At 39.2% G+C, this 12,479-nt stretch overlaps 1 protein-coding gene across 1 annotated transcript in view; it reads right to left on the bottom strand.

The window, feature by feature from the left end:
* Window positions 1-381: 381 nt before the first annotated feature.
* Window positions 382-12,479, bottom strand: part of MBLAC2 (metallo-beta-lactamase domain containing 2) — a 270,688-nt gene continuing 258,590 nt past the window's right edge. Inside the window, exon 3 of the transcript XR_007505072.1 lies at window positions 382-393. The gene's annotated coding sequence lies outside the window, so the exon portion shown is untranslated. The remainder of the gene's footprint in view (window positions 394-12,479) is intronic.

Genomic DNA, 12,479 nt, shown 5'->3' with positions numbered 1-12,479 from the left:
CTGCTTTTGATATGTGAGAAGAGATTACCTCTTCGCTGTGAAGGATAATGACGCTATTCTATTGGAATTCATTAAAATACTGAGAAATTATTTAATGCAAACTTCAATTTAAAATAATCAGATTTTGTTCTAAAAATTTATGAGAAATTCCAAGCAACATTAGATCACTACACTTTGCACTTCTGCCATTGGTTGGATATTAAAAACAGCTTACAGGGCATAAGGACCACGCATTGCTAAAAGCATAAGAGAAGCTAGACGACAAGAACGCAGCCATGACCAGAAGAATAAAGCAAAACCCTAAAATGCTAACAGAAAAAGTAGAAAGTTGGCTTCCAGTAGAAGAACTAAGAGATTTTTTATTATGTGGATTTACCACATGCATTTCCACATCTGGCCTCTTAAAGGACTGTGAGTTTCCTGGTCATTATTTTAATCATTAACACACAAAAATGTATTAAATCTGAATGTGTTAGCCTCAAAGGAAAGTGATAAGTGAAAGCTGAACTGAAAGAAAAGTCAAATCTTTTGCTGCTTTGAGTGAATCTATGCTTTAGATAAAGTAAGACATTCAATACTTTGTCCATGAAACTGTCCACAAACAAATGACATTGGCATCGTGTGTAATTCTTCCCAATTACCAGCTGAAATGTTGGTGTCAGCAAAGAAGAGAAATTTGTAGGCTAAGCCTGCAGTGTTATTTGGTCATTATTAGGAATTCAGTGCAGTGGCTTGCCGCCTGGCAGGCTCCTCTTCTGCTCGTGGCACAAGTGGTGTCACTTCAGCAACATAGCTTCTTGAAAGCAAAATAAAACAAAACAAAACCCCCAGTATTTTCAATCAAAACTTACATTTTAACATTTTAAATATAATTGACAGCACTCTGGAGATACAATTCTTATGAAGCATGCTCTGGGAATGTTTGTGCTGAGGCAGGGACAGATCTTTAACAAAGATTTTCATGACTGACACCAAAAGGTGTTTTGGAATCAGATTTTCTTTCTTTTGCCATTTCTCCTTACCAAACCTCATGATCCTAATATGGTTTCCACAGAACTTTGTTCACACCAAGCAATTTGTGGAAGATATTGTTTCTAGAAATGAGAAGCAATGTAACTTACAGTGTCAGCATACTTAGGGTGACACAACCCCCCCCTCCCCCCCGCTTTATACATTAAATCCTTCTCCTTAAAATGTCCCACAGGGAAAAACAACAGAACATATTTTAACAGTCATCTATTATTATTTAAAAGTAGGAAAAATCTTGTCTAACCAAAATTCCACTCATTTGAATGTTTTGGTTTTTTTAAAAAAGGAGTGTGTTTCCATCTAATAGTAAAAGCACATGAAAGATAAACTCAGAATACACAAACCCAATAATAATAAATCATCAAAGTCCTTCTTGCAAAGAGAACAACTTAAGTAACCAATTTTCAATCAGATTCCTTATTGCTTTGTGGGTATCTTTGCAGAATTCTTTGTTAATCATTTTATTTCATTATTTGTTCCACATATATTTCTATGAAGATTTCTTAATATGATGAAAATCCTATTTCTTGATCTACAATCAAATCTTACTATGGCCAGTTTCTAGGACTTCATAACTGAAAATATTATATCTCTTTCCAAGTTGACTTTAATACAAGAAGGGTTACTAAACTAACCCAATTAAAGTGAGAAGATCTGCAAGTTGAGATGATTGCTGCTGCGGTCTACAAGAGATGGGATCAAGAATGATGGATTGCAGGCCATGGTGCTGATAATCCATCTAAAATGAAGCAGGATCCGATCCTGGATTAGCTTGAATTGGCCTACCTAAAGGTTTTGTGATGCAAATTGGAGGCACCGGGCATAGTAACAACATGCAGAATATATTACATTCTTCTGTCTAGTAGTGACTGGAAGGCTCTCGACTGTGATGTTCCAGCCTCATTAATAAGCCCTGTGTTGTACATCTGTGTCTGATATGAAGCTGCCATGCCTTGTCACCAATTACAGGCTCTGCAAAGACCCATCTCATTATAGTACTTATACTGCTTGTTCCTGAAGGTGATACTTGGTGTGGCACGTCCTCATCTTGCCAATAGGAAAATCACCCTTGAAGTGAAGAGATGTCAGTCACAAGGCACAAAGAAGCAGCAAAAAAGATTTTATGAAATGCTGCCTGGAATAGTAATCATACGACTGCAGATGGTGCAAAACCAGGCATAAAAAACAAGACAAGGAAAGAGAGGTTTCTGAGCAGTCCAACCAAACTGGAGAGCTCCTTGACAGATCCAGGGCTGGGCAAAGGTCCTGATGGTAGGGCACCAGTCAGAATAGGAAGGAGGCTGTTTACCTTGGTGTGGTTTGATGATTAGAGAAAAAGCTCCAGATGCTCCCCCCACCTTCTGCATCCACCAGAATTGGGGAGAAAAAAAAAAAAAAAAAAAAAAAAAAAAGTAGCCTCTCTCCTGCAGACATAGCATTTGTGTGTCCTCATTTGTGTCACTAATTGCAAAAATCATGTCAGTCAGAAACATCCAGAGATAGGTTCAAAAGGCTGCAGTGACATGTAACGATCCACAGAATATGATCTGCTTTCTCATTACATTAATACCTCCCATATACTAATTTAAGCTCTCAAGTGACATCAGTAAACCAAAAAACTTGACACGTTCAGTGAATATAAAGGCACTGAATTTATTCTTCCATAACACACTATGGTTTATGCAGTTCATGCATTTTTACCATTATTACTGGTTTTTCTCAGTTTACCAACAAGTTTAATTTGATAGTCCTGAGCTGTACGTATGACATCCACTGGCTGCATAGGCTCTCTCAGCCAATATAAAATTGCACACATGAATGGTGCATAAGGAGAGCCCAAAATTTGCAAAGTTCATGGAAAGTATTGTTAACCCCCCCACCACCACTTTCTCCTTTACATGAAATCTGATAAAAACACAAGGATGGTTAACATGATAGAGACAGACGTTTAAGCACTTTTCTTTTAAAGTTAGTATGGTAAAATATTTAAGCTTTTAAGAAAAGAGAAATCCATATTTATTTTTGGCTACAATCTGTCCTGATGGCAGTTGAGTTTAGAGCTCAAGTGAGAGAAAGAATTTTTCTCTACATGCCATTCTTCTACCACTTTGAAAGCGGGAGCATTTGCTCTTAAGCAAAGAATACCTCCTTATGCGATTTTTCAAATGTTATTTAAATAAGAAGAGACAAGAAAAAGAAGGAGCTATCAATGTCAATTCAAACAAAACCCAAACATGTCCTAAAATCCTTGATTATTTTTCTCAATGCAGTACCTGTACACACATGTATGGGATATGCAAGAAAAAACAATGAAGTGCCTCCCTAAAGAAAAAAATAATAACAGTACCATTAAGACACAGAAGACTAAAACACCTAATAGCAACATAAATCTGGCTGTCTAGCTGGCATTTTCCAAACCATAGTGTTGTGAAACAAGAAACGCAAGAATTTCAGACTGCACTATCTCAAAAATCTTGTATCAAAGGTCCCTTTCATCATACGTCTAAGCAGTTTTGGCTCTAAAGGATGTTACCCCTCAAATCCAAAATTTTGTATCAAAATGTTTGCAAACAAGCCAAAACTTTACCTTCAATTTACAGGGTAAGGAAAAAAAAAAAAGCATTACTTCACAGTATAATACTGTGCAACAATAAAGAATAAGCAATCATTGTTGTCTGTAGTTAACAAAGTGGAAACTGCAGCACAGAAAGTTTCGACAACTTTCCAGGTGCTTAAGTAGAAGCTATGGTGTTTTTACAAATATTACTTCAACTCCATATTGCCAGCAGGCCTTTACAACTTTATTCTGCAAGGTAAGTCTTTATGTAACCAGCAGATCGTCTTAGGGTACATATTATACATATACTGCTATGGCATTTTAATGCAGTTCCAAAGAAATACAGCAAGACTACCGAGCTCTCTTTTTTTCCCCAACCAGATGCTCCTCTGCTTCTCATGTTGATAAGGAAAGAGCAGCAGGAAATTGGAGAGTGAGACTTCCTGGAGATGTGAAGATGAGAAGAGCTTGGACATTGAAACAACCGTGAGACTCAGCAGAAGGCTGGGACAACGGGTAAATATATACTTCATTGTAAAATATATACCAGAGAGGTACCGAAAGAGATGTTTATCTCACAGATCTATTTGATTCAGGGTACCAGAACATCCAGATGTCAATTTAAACTTCTCCATGCACTAAATAAATGCACATAATGTGCAGTCTTCTTCTACAGAAGGGCTTTTTGGTTTTTTTAGCATATGTGTGGCATGCTAAAGGCATGAATAAGTGATAGTTTCCCTAATCAATATGTGAAAGACCACAAAAAAAATTAAGTAGCAGGGAAAATATTAAACACCAGGAAACTGATGAGATAAATCACTATTCAATCCATCTTTTCCATCTGCTTTTTCTAATAGCAAAAAACCAACCATGGGTTTATTGTTTTGAATTAGAAGTGAGAACTATCCAACAATGCAGGGCTAACATAACACTTGCAGTTAAGAGAGCTGCAAAGTTGGGTGGACGCTGGAATTACCTTATGAATACCTCTATGATTTCAAAATCTTTTGAGTCTAAAAATACAGCAAGTCCAGCACAAAGCAAAATTTTTCCTGAAAGACACAAGCGGTGCAGAAGCAGCACAGCTGAAGCATCTTGCTTTAAATCCAAAGGCATGAGCTCTGGATGTGTGCTAAACATGGAAGAACAGCTGCTTGACCAAGATAGAAGGTCTAAGGTAGATGATCCCTGAGTTAATATGTTGCTCCTCAGTAACAAAGCCCTGGATTTGGCCGCTCCCCGATGAGAAGCCAACACAGGACAGGGCTGTTCCCTTGAGGATGTCAAACAGGCAGAGAAGAGATGAGAGTGGAAGGACCTGCTCTGCTGCTCCTGGGATTACTGGTGACATGGAAGAAAGAGTGGTGGCAACACAAAAGCTCCTCCTCAAGCAGTGGCAGAAGAAACCAGCTCAACATTTTACGTCACCTGCAGGGTTATAGCCATTTTATGGCTACACGGAGGTTTACTGACCTGTGCGGCTTCCTGCTTCATCCGTACTTAATGCCAGCATTGATCAGGTTATTTGGTCTGTGCTATGACAGGAGCACAATGCCATCTACATCATTCTCCTGTGTGCTGTTGGTTCCAGAAACTAGCCCTTAATCATAGAGGTCTCAATGGCCACCAAGATTTCTGAGAGCCCTTTCATAAATACTTATTTTTAAAAAGTGCCAGTAAAGATTATTTTCTTTTAATTGGTTTGTTTTTTTTTTTTTTTTTTTTTTTTTGGTGAATGTTTCATTATGACTTTCCTTGTTTCAGCCCACATTAAACATTTTATTAAAATGAATGTTTAACAAAAGCAGTTTGAAATGAAAAATCAAAATGTTCAGTTGTGGGACTGCCAAACCAGAACAATTCATTATCATAATTTTGTCTTTCAGTGTTCTTTCATCCTAAATGTCATTGAAATTGACACTTCTAAAAATGTTTCAACACCGTGAAAACAACATCCTTCACCAAGAAAATCATCAAGAAAATAATTACTAGAAAAAATTATGACCAGTTGTACTCTGACCCATGGGCATCACTAGGTGTTGCTTAGGAAGACTCAGTGACCACAGGTTGGCAGATAGCTTTCTTAAGGTCTTCAAAATATAATTTAAAGACTCAAGCCTGCATTTCAAGGCTGGATTTCCAGCTAAACAAAGAACCAATGGATTCATCAAATCTGCTGTCATCCTTCCCATTCATCTCAACTACATGCACTACACGTAACGATTTGGTCTAGACCAAATGTGAACAAGCATTTGTTAACATGATTAACATCAAAAGAGATCCCAGACCAGTTTCTTAAGTCTTTCATTGTTCATTTGTTAGGCTACTGAAACATCTGATGTGCCTAATTCTTAGCAAAAAATGGGTGGTCTTGCCAAAAATAACACATCAATAAATTTAGGACAGAGCATAATACATCCATGCTGCCTTCAGGGAAACAAAAGTGTCATCAGATCAGGGTCAGTTGTTTTTTTTAAAAAAAACCCTCTTAATTTCAGATTTATTGGATATTACCAAACCAGAACTTTTCCCAAGAATAAAAAAGTGCAACAAAAGAAGAGACAATGAAACCTCCAAAGGCACCTGGAGATAAATTGGCTACCTCATTTCTTGTTCATCTTGCACAGACAGCAGATTACAAGTACTTGGTGGCTTTGGTCATTGAGAGTTGCCGTCCTTCACCCACCATTCACCAGGCTTCTGGAAGGCAGCTGAGGTGGTCATGTACTGCCACAGCCCATCACCTCTGGGGCACAGCCTGTACTTGTTGTTTTGCTTGTTTGCCCCAGACATGGACAGACAGGTTCCTAAATGTGCTTATCATTGGAACACATTGCTTTTCATCTGCCATCATGACAGGTGCAGGGATAAAACAGCATCATAATAGTATTTATGGTATTCACTGCTTTTTGTTGCTGCTTAGACTTCTTCTGCATCAGGGAACTGACTGTTTCATGATAGAACGCAGCGGTCATGGTCAGATTAAGAGCCTAAAGAAGTTAACACTGGGGGCAAGAATCCCATGACGCAAAAAAAAGCATCGATCAGGTAGGTAAAAATTTTAAACAATCCCAGTACAAATCTCATGGAAGTTCTCTGTCCAACAAACATTTAAGCATGCATTTCACTCTGTTAGATCGGTTTCACTGACTTCAGTAGGGGTTGTCCCACTTTTGCTTTTTGGGCAAAGGTTTAAGGCTCCAATCAAGGTTCATGCATGTAAAGTAGGGCCTTATCTACACAACACAAGCAAATATCCATTTGTTATAAACACTTCCAGACACTGACCACAATCATGATTTTCTTATGCAATATATGCTTTTCATTAGTTTACAAATAGTATGCAATAATCAGCACTACTGTGATCATAGGTGGTTTTTGTTGCAGTGGAGCCATTCTGGCAACTATTACTGCTTATAATAATTGATTACTTTGACATATTCCAAGGAATTTGTATAAGTCCCTCCAAGTATGGGCATTTCCACAGAACATCAGGTAGTCCTGAACAATGCTGCTTGTCAAATTTGGGAATACTGTGATGACAGGAAAAGGCGTAACAGAAAAATTGAACAACAGAAACATTAACAGGGCACTCTGTGTGCCCTTCCATTTAAGAACAGTATTTTTAGAGCACTCCAGAGAAGGATGAAGCATTGAGGACAGGGAAATAAAATGATGGAAAAGTTCTTTCCACTAGTGTCTCTCATACATAGAGCCTAAAAGAATGAAATACACTTTAGAGAATGTAATAGCAATTTAGGTATGTTATTGTTAAGGCTCTTCCAACATTTCCAGTATTGTTAGGTTTATAATTTCAAGTGAAACATCCCCTCTGGGCTCAGCTGGCAAACAAGAGCACCTCAGCTTTGGAAGCTTCCCTCTTTTGAAAGCTTAAACAGAATGAGTAGAGCTTGTTTTATACCATAAATAAAAATAGGTTTTACTTTCAAGCTACTTTATTGAGATTTTTTTCCACAGTTGTATTAATTTTTTTGTTATGGTCACAAATTGAGAGATTTTGACATCTTAGAAATCCTAAATTAAGAGCAAGAAATTACAGATGACATCATGGCCAAACAAATAAGATAAATTCCATTGCCTGACACTACCAAAGACAAAGAAATCTCAAGAGATTAAAAGAAACCTATTCTTACCAGTAAGGAATCACCAGTAAAGATCTTAGTTTGGCACAGGAGTTAGAAACTCTTTCAGGGCGTATCACTGATACAATTGATGATGCAATATTTCCAAGGAAAGGTCCAAGGTACCAAAATTGCCCCTTAAATTTCCCTGGGAGGGAACAGATTTAGTACATCACAACTTTATAAATACCAGGGTGAAATCTATGTCCTGCTAAAATGAATGCAAAATTCCCGTTGGGTACATGTAAGCTGTAGGGCTTTGTGGAGTATTTTCCAAATCCTTGATCTGGGTGTCCAGCCAGGCTGTACCTACAGCCAAGTTAGGACGACTCCACCTCTCCTTTCCACTACCTACATACTTATTTCCAGTTGAAGCAAACTAAAACACATAGGCAGAAAGGGATGACAGTGCTCTTTATCAAGTCCCCAGGACTGCATGAGACAGAGCACCTAGAGTTTGTGCACAGAGAGGTCATGACAATGAAACTTTAGGAATGGCTAAAGTTTGCCCTGTTTGAGGGAGAATTTTGATGAATCTGCCTTTTCTGCACACTTGCAATGGCATTCAGAACTTGAGCCCTAACAACTTTGACCTGACTGCATGCAGAAGACTTTATAAAGACCACTATCATACCTGAAAGTTTTCCTCAAGTTGCCTAACTCTGCAGAGGGGTTCTCCTCCTATGGTGGAGAAGAAGGTACCATCTACTGAACCCCTTCCACCAGTTGGTGTCAGCACCCCGTAGCCACATCCACATGTTGGCATGTACGGAGAGCCAGCTGGAAATCTAACAACAGCATTGCAGGAAAATGCTGACTTGGAGAAACTGAAGTAGTTTGTTGAACACAGGGTGGCAAGGTTCACTAAGTTCATAGCGGTTCATGAAGTCCATCCTGTGCTGCCATATTAGAGTCCCATTAAATGCTTAGAACCAGAGCGCCACAACTTACGAGGAGTTTTTTTGAACCCTCTGCATGTAATTGGAAGTCTCGTTCAGATCTTCACCGCTTTGATAGTTAGATGCCATCTGCCACCAAAATCAATTAATGATACACTTACGCCTATTTACACGTGTACCAAAATTTTCTTTTGGCTTCTCTGCCTCCACTCTGCCTCCTGACCTTACTCCACTCATATCTATGGAGACTAATCATGCCCTCCTCCGATTTCCTACCAATGCATTGGCCTCAATCCATGGTGATGTGCTTAACTGCATTGTGTAATTCTAAGAGTTAATAGATTCTGGACTCCTTTCAGCCCACCAAACTCTCAATCTTGAAGACTGATGGCTTTTATGCACTTTCTAACAGCCTGCCCAAAAGGGAGGTCTGAAGTTCTGGCTCCTGAATCCCGAGGACATTCACCAAGTTTCCAGTGCCTCCCAGATCCCAGTCTCTTCAGTGCCTTGCCAGGTCAGCCTGTGGGAAACCACAGAGCCTAGCAAGCCTAAGAAACATATTTCCTTTCAGAAACACCAAATGGTTTCTACTGTTTCTTATTTTTAAAGGGAATACTGTGGAATTTCAATTTGGAAAAAAAAAAAAAGTTGTTTTTAGGTTTTGCTTTAATTCAAGGTGAAGGTTTTTTTTAAAAAAAAAAATCATGGATTTTTCTGACATTGAAACACAGCATTCCCTCAAACATAAAAAGGATGCCTACAGATCTTTACTTTAAACTAAATGGTTTGCTAGACATAAAGACCTAAACTAAATGAGGTATTCTGACATGATTAATGGACTATATTTTCTGTGTAGAGAAACCACTAAATATGTAACTTGCACTGCAGAGAAGTAGTATTTTTCTCTCATCATGTAGACAGGGATATTTCCAATTGTTTAAAATTCCTTAAAGGCCTATCCAATTCCTCTTCTTTATGTCTTGAGCAAAATCATAATTTTTGTTTGGTAGTTTCTACAAATAATGCTAGAAATCAAAGCAGTCTGATATTTATTGGAAAATATACCTATGCATTAATTGAAGGAGGTGCCAGGTTTGGACAATCATGGGTAACTTATCCTATGGTTCTTTCTGACATAATTCTTGGTTTTCTATGATCCCTACAAGAAATTACAAATTAAGTTACAGTGGTTGTTTGCGATTATGTCTGGTTACAGAGTTAACAGTTTTAGGCTTCATGGATGCTGGATTTGATTTATTGGGAAAAGGAATCTAGAGGATGTGTCATATCTAGGGCTTTAATGAGAGCACGTGGGCTTCCTGCAAAGAGAGAAGTCACTCGGGGACCACTTCTTCAGGAGGTCGTTGCTGCTGAATATTTGTTAGACTGAGATGGAGCCTTGCACAGAGGGGAAGAAGGAGTGGTTCTGTCCTTGCCTCTGAGGACAAAAACCAGTGAAGAGTATAGGAAATGAATCACCACACTTGTCTTTTCCAGTCCCATTAGAGGAATGGAATAATTACTTTTTAATTCCACAAGGACCAGGAGTCTCCTCAGAACCCCATGATTCATAAGGCTGGATAAATCAAGTTATGCAAAAACAGGCTCCCCATTGAAAAGGAAACTATAATGCCTAGTACTGAGCATGGAAAAGCCAACTTGGATCACCCCCGTCTCCTGGAAAAATTAGTCCAATACTTTTGTACTAGACATTTCAAGCTGTACAGCCTGAAGCAGCTGGACACCCAACTGCCTGGTGGGCATGCCTTTCGGTGGCTCCAAATCCAGCAAACAGCCAACTGAGAAAGGTTAGTCAGACCCTGAAGGAAGCAGAAATGTACTTTAAGCACTTAGGCATGTCAGCCTTTCACTAAACATCCAGTTACGTACTAGGGGGGGATTAGCTTACAGCTTGCACCTCCCTCAGCCTTCATCAGGACTGACAGCCTCAGCAGTTTTCCCTTGCTGGGTTTATGTGATGCAAAGACATCCAACAGCATCTGCAAGCACAAGTGGTTCTTCAAGAGCTAAATGATAAGTCTTTTGTGTGGCTGAACCCAGTTTATTCATCTGAGGCTTTCCTGTTAAAAGCCAATCGTCTAAAATGCAGCGGTGCAGCAGATATGTCCAGCATCAGTACCCAGGGCTAGCCCTCAGTGTCTTTGCACCTTCATGTGTCCTAAATGGGTTCTGTGTGACTCTGGAGCTGTTCCTTATGGATAACTCGACAACGTGGTAGAACTGGTTTTCTCAGCCTTGCTGTAACTGAAAATGACACAGAGACCCCTGCCAACAAGTGGTGAGCTTCAAACAAATCATATGTATGCATGGCTTCTGGACTAATAAAATACTGAGAGAAAAACTGGCTTCCAGCCCTCCTCAGCAGCAGCATTAGAAAAGGAAGAAAGAGTACAGAGACTACTTCTGCTGGGGTTCTAACTATCAGCACAATCCTAACCTACCACTGACACAGGCTAGACCCCAGTGCCCTGTTAAAACTGCAGCAAAACACTCTCAAATGCCCAGGGGGGCTGGATTAGCTCAGAAAGCCTGAAGTGCAATTTTGTCAAGGAAAGAAGTGTAAATATGATGGTCTTTCTATCTGTCCTTCTCTCTCCACAGGCTGATCTGAAAGGAAAAACACCACACTGTTCCTATCAGCAAGGGCTTGTGTTCATTCCAGGTGGAGCCTTTCTCTTTCAGCATGAACTGCCTAAGCTAGGTGCAACGTCCTGCAAACACACTTTGTCTCTGGCATCCTTCTAATGTGACAAAGAGAAGCAAGAGCATGACTTGGTCCTTACGTGTACTCACCTATGTATATGCATGTGCACATCTACAAACACACACCTCTCAGTCTGCACAGATCCGAAAAGGGTGCACTGAAGACAAGAAATGATGATTGAATGGCAAACGCGTGTATAAACTAGAAACTGTATTTCACGAGAAAACAGTGAGGCTGATGCTGGTGTCTTGACATTTGAAAGTGTTTCCCCCCCCCTCCAACATTTCAGACTACTGTTGGTAGGTTTGTACCACCTGTCATTGCTTCCCGAGATATCTCTACTGCTACATAATTTAATCATTCCAGCTGATGTGTCAAGCAGTTAAATGTATTATTAGTTAAAAGTGGATAGCAGTTTACTTTGAAATAGAAGATTTAAGTTTAGGGTTTTTAACCATTAAGCATGGAGAAAAAATTAAAATGGTTGCTCCATTTTAAGTAGTCATATTTCCTTCTCTACTGCCTTAAGTCTATTCAGAAAGATGTCCAAGTATTCACCAGCTCGTCAGTAATGCACACAGACATAGAGCTGAAAGCTGTGAAATGTACATTCTTGAAAAAAGGTAAACTGAACAACATGTAACTCCACCTCTCTGTTAAAGTCTTACTTAAAGCCTACATGACGACTTCAAATATGAATGGCAGAGTGCAAAACACCCGCACAAGACTTTTCAATTGACTAATCAAGTTCAGTAGTGCAAAGAATACCATTTCGGGAGTGGGCTAAGGCAAATATTAGTGCTATAAAGGGTTTTCAGACTTCTATGAAACTACTCCATGAGGTTTCTTAAGAAAGTGACTCTAGGGGTTATATTTAAAAGTGGTGTATAGTGATTTAGTGATTTATACTAATGGGAGTCGGGTGGCTAAATCACTATGCACCACTCTGAAAATGGACCCTTACGACCTTGCTTTGCTGATCTCCTCCAAGGCTGTGTCCGCCCTAATCCAGCTGTTTCCAATACTGTGTAGAAGATTAAAAACTATTCTAAGCTGCAATGGGATTCCTGTTGTGCTGTGAAATCACAGCCTACACACTGATGCTAATATTTAATTCTTAAAAA

Source organism: Accipiter gentilis, chromosome Z (genome assembly GCF_929443795.1).
Source record: "Accipiter gentilis chromosome Z, bAccGen1.1, whole genome shotgun sequence".
Classification (NCBI taxonomy): Eukaryota; Metazoa; Chordata; class Aves; order Accipitriformes; family Accipitridae; genus Astur; species Astur gentilis.
Note: the sequence above shows the minus strand (reverse complement) of the source record. Positions and strands in the feature narration are given on the sequence as shown.